This window comes from Oreochromis niloticus, unplaced genomic scaffold (assembly GCF_001858045.2).
Source record: "Oreochromis niloticus isolate F11D_XX unplaced genomic scaffold, O_niloticus_UMD_NMBU tig00007653_pilon, whole genome shotgun sequence".
NCBI lineage: Eukaryota > Metazoa > Chordata > Actinopteri > Cichliformes > Cichlidae > Oreochromis > Oreochromis niloticus.
Window position 1 is genome coordinate 5,157 of NW_020328694.1, and position 5,024 is coordinate 10,180.

Here is a 5,024-nt window from a genome sequence, read left to right on the forward strand (position 1 = left end):
GTGATTAGACATTCAAGAAGAGCCTCTTAAAGATGGTCTGTGCCTCTTGACCTAAACACATAATCTGGTTAAATCTGATTTATGTTCATTAATGCTCCCAATGTAAATTAAAGTAATAAATTGGTTACTGTTTAATTACAGAAGTACGTTTGTGACCATAAAGATGTAAGCCTTGGACCATCGGGATAAAATGTGGTTGGGAAACATAACAATCATTGATAAAGCTTCATCAGTAGCTCGAGCAAGACCTCAAAACCTTCGATCATGGGTGGTTAGCAGACTGTGGTTGTACCATGCAGCATTATAACATGCAGTAAATTGCAGGTTAAAGCAGTATGCTTACACATTGTTAAACGAGGAAAGGGAACTACCGGTAATGTGGCTGTCACATTACCCTTTTGTCCCATTTCATCCCAGGACTTGATTAAATTGGTACTCACTTTCTACAGTACTTAAAACTGATTAGTAGGATGACCTGAAACTGCAAACATTCAAACATTCAGGCCAAGTAAGAATAGGTTGGTGAATGTATTAATCTTCTACAATACACAAATTAATAAATAAACAGGAGAAAGTTACAGTCCTAACAGAATCATGCAAGTTTTGACCAGGAGATTAAACTCATGCAAATTACCTCCACCAGGCTCATGAAAACATTGTCCTGCTTATAGATAGCAGATCATTTCTGTCAGTGTGTCAGGATGGTTTATATTTGAGCTTTTTGTTTACAGAGAACAAGTTTTCTTCATTTTTTCAAAGGATTACAAAAGTCTGTGAATCCCCAAATTGTTCAGTTTGTCTTTTTGCTCCCCATCAGGTCACTTTCACCATGTGACAAAAACAACTCCCCACTGTACACACTCAGGCCACCAACAACTTTCTAAATCCTCAATAAAAAGCTGACAGGCTGCAATGATGCTCCAAATAACTTATTATAAAAGAAATACACAGAAAATATTATGAAAATTGGTTTATTTTATATCTCCTAGTTTTAAATGAAGAGATAAAAACATGTATAAAACATCACAAACTGCAATATTGTATAAATGCTTACATCCTGCTGATGCAATGGAGACATCTTCCAGTGACAGTGTTCATCCGTGTGTGTGTGTGAGAAGGTTCCTAAACCCAGTGACACAGAAATGATGTCCACAACTCCCTCTGTGCAGGCGGGGTCAGGTCCCTCCTCACGTTGGGTGAAGAGGGGTGGTGCTGGGGCCGGTCAGATATAAAGTGCTGAGAGTGGATCTTTGGTCCTCTGTGCAGCTCTGTCCACTCTCAGCTGTTCCAGGATTGCTAAAGACACTGCCCTGCAAAGCAATAACACAAGAAAGTTGTCATTTTAACACACAACAGATTTTCATTGTTGGTAGTTGCAGTATGTTGTTAAAACGCAATTTTAAATCCAACATACACACATGAAAACTATAAATAAACTTAAACCTACAGTGCTGCTGACATCGAACCATGACTTATACCAACTACTGGAAGAATTTAGTCTTCAAGACAGTTTGTAGTCAATGTGAGGTGATAGCTTACATAGTTGGAAAACAGCTCCACTCTCCAGTTTGTCCTTTGGTCATCCATCCTTCTCATCAGGTCGGGGTAAGGCTGTCGTCTGGGTGGGGTGTTGAGTGTCTGAAGTGCTGAATGCTGGGAGAGGACAAGTGTAAAGCACCTGAATTGAAAGACAAAAAAGAAAAATACGAATTCACAGATCACTGATTTGTTAAATTTAATTTTCTTCTTTTACATCTACTAAAGATAGCTTTTAGAAGCACAAACAGCCGAGAGGTGAACACATTCAGAAAAACAATGAAACGGTCTCCTTCTGCTCACAGAACGGACATTTGTCAAAGTCAAAGTCAATTTTATTTGTCAATTTCTTCAAATGTACTTGCCATACAAAGGAATTGAAATTACGTTTCACACTGTCCCATGCGTAAACATTGACAACAATAAAGTGCAGATGCACAACAAAAACAGTCCTAACAATAAGGTAATATAAAATAAAAAAGTGCAGGTAGACTTAAGGCATTATATTTAGGTAACATACAGGATATAACAAGACAAGACCGAACATATGATAAAGTGTTCCAACAGTGTGCCCTGGAAAGTAGTATACTAGTCTACTTGAGGTAGTCCCAGGTTGTGGTTGGTAAGGGTTTTTGTTTTAATGCAGCATAAGACTGTAGCAGCAGTAGTAGTAATATAAATAATATAAATAGTGCTAAAAAAATACTAAAAATATATAGCAGCAGGTGTGTGCAATTGCAATGCAGAGGTAGTTGTTTCCAGTCAGGAGTGTTTTCCAGTTCTTGGTTCAGAGTGTTTCCTTGTTGGGGAGTGTGCGTGGGTGGGGGGGTGGGGGAGGGTAGAGTCCAGTCTGTCTTCCTATACTCCTGCCAGTCTGGTGGTTCTGCTGGCTGGGAGCCGGGAGAGGAGAGAGTTCAGCAGTCTCACAGCCTGGTGGATGAAGCTGTTGGTGAGCCTGGTAGTGCAGGAGCGGAGACTTCTGTATCTCTTTCCAGAGGGCAGGAGGCTAAGCAGACAGTGCGCGGGGTGGGTTGCATCGTTGACAATTGTGATGGCTTTGCGGGTGAGGCGGGTGGTGTAGATGTCTTGCAGGGAGGGGAGTGGTACACCAACTATCCTCTCAGCTGTTCTCACAATGCGTTGTAGAGCTTTCCTGTTATAGTCAGTGCAGCTACCGCCCCACACAGTGATGCAGCTGGAAAGGATGCTTTCAATGGTTCCTCTGTAGAATGTGGTCAGGATGGGTGGTGGAGCACTTGCCCGCTTGAGTTTGCGCAGGAAATAGAGGCGCTGTTGTGCTTTCTTGGCCAGTGATGCTGTGTTGGTGGTCCAGGAGAGGTCCTCACTGATGTGCACCCCCAGGAACTTGGTGCTGCTCACCCTCTCCACCGCTGCGCCGTCGATGGTCAATGGGGGGTGACAGGTGTGGCCTCTCTGGAAGTTGACAATAACCTCCTTGGTCTTGCTAACATTTAGCAGCAGGTTGTTGTCTCTGCACCACGTGGTCAGGAGCTCAACCTCTTTCCTGTAGTGGGTCTCATCGCCCTTGGTGATGAGCCCCACCAGCGTTGTATCGTCCGCAAACTTCACAAGGTGGTTGGAGCTGTAGGTTGGTGAGCAGTCATGTGTCAGCAGGGTGAAGAGCAGAGGACTGAGCACACAGCCTTGTGGAGCCCCCGTGCTCAGGGTGATGCTGTTTGAGACCTTGTTGCCCACACGCACCGCTTGAGGCCTCTGGCTGAGGAAATCCAGCAGCCAGTTGCAGAGGGAGGTGCTGAGGCCCATTTGTCTTCCAGAGCAGCGTTAATAACAGAAACAAAAGAGTTTACAGCAACAATGCCATGAAGAATTCTCCACTGCAAGTCTGCATGTTTTTTCGTGAGGGGAGGTTTGTAAAGGGATCTCCATGCTGGTTTGATGTCAGGTGCCAAGGAGAGATGGGTCCTCCACACCGTGTCATTGCGTCCATTCAGCTTGTCTTGATTGAGAGTTTTTACCAGCAGCCTATACAAAGTTTTTCCAGAGGCCCCTTCCAGGGACACCCCCGCAACATCCACATTTATTTTCAGTACACTGGTAATGTCACGGTACAGAACCTGAATCACTGCTACAAAACCTGGGCTGAAGCCAAAAGCAGTTAAAGTGTGCCACAAATATTGGCGTTCAACCCGGTCAAAAGCTTTTTCGTGGTCTAGAGAAATGAGACCAACATCTATGCCAAAGAGCTAGAGAGGTCCAAAACATCTCTAATCAAAGTGACATTATCACTTATCAGCCTGCCGGGCACGCAATACGTTTGGTCTCCATGAACGACAAAAGCCAGCACGTCTCGAAGTCTGGTGGCCAGGACTAAGCAAAAGAAAGTCTGTACAGAACAACGAGACTGGTCTCCAGTTCTTCAAATTGCGTAGAGCTCCCTTCTTTGGCAGCAGATGGGCACGGAGTCACTTTAATTAAAGGTCAGAAAATAGAGCAAGTACAATCATATAAATATCTTGGGACCATAATCAATGAAAAACTGAACTTTGATCAGAATTGCAAATCAGTTTGTAAAAAGGGTCACCAGCACCTTTATTGCCTTAGGAAACTTGCTCATTTCCACATTGACCAAAGAATTTTAACTTTGTTTTATCGTTCTTTTATTGAGTCTGTTTTATCCTTTTGTTTGGTGGCATGGTTTGGTCAGACCTCTGTCACAGAGAAAAGCTCTCTAAATCAGATAGTGAGATGGTCCAGTCGTCTGATAGGTGAGCCACAGTCTTGTTTAGCCTCCCTGTACTCTAAGCAGGTAAGGAGGATGGCTTTATCAATCCTTAAAAATGGTTCCCATCCTCTAAGGGGTGAATTTCAGCTTCTTTCCTCAGGACGGAGGTTTCTATTTCAAAGATGCAGGACAAAGCGTTATAAAAATAGCTTTGTCCCTGTTGCTATCACTGAATTAAATAAGAACTGTTTTTGTTTTTCATTCGAAATATTAAATTACTATATATGTGCTACAGTGAGGTTTATTAGGTATGTGTGTTTTTGAAGGGATGCCAAATGCTATCATTTTTCTGTAAAGCAAATTTACCTTGCCTATGGGTATAAATAAAGTTACCTTGACCTTGAGAGTGATGATCGCCCTTCTACAGCTCAGAGGCAGCAAGCCTCTCTGCAGACTATCTGTGACAACCTCCAGCAAATCCTCACCCATCACAGACCAAAAGGCTTTGTAGAACTCAACAGGAAGACCATCCATGCCAGGAGTTCTACCATTCTGAAAAGTCATCAGAGCAGTATGAAGTTCATGCAAAGTTGGCTGAACCTCCAGTTTTCGATTGGCTGGAGCCGCCACCTGAGGGAGTCCCTTGAAGAAGCTATTGCACAAACTGGGATTTTCTGAGAAATCACTCTTAAAAAGGTCCTTATAAAAGCTGACAATCATATGACCCCCTATGAGCAAGCACTTTGGCGACAGTGGGAAGGAAAAACTCCCTTTTAACAGGAAG

At 43.2% G+C, this 5,024-nt stretch overlaps 1 long non-coding RNA gene across 1 annotated transcript; it reads right to left on the reverse strand.

Annotated features, from left to right (window-relative positions):
• Positions 1-975: 975 nt before the first annotated feature.
• Positions 976-5,024, reverse strand: LOC109198578 (uncharacterized). Its single transcript, XR_002059324.2, has 3 exons — positions 4,634-5,024; positions 1,540-1,678; positions 976-1,310 (listed from the first exon to the last, which is right to left on the reverse strand). It is a non-coding gene; the product is annotated as an uncharacterized LOC109198578 (long non-coding RNA).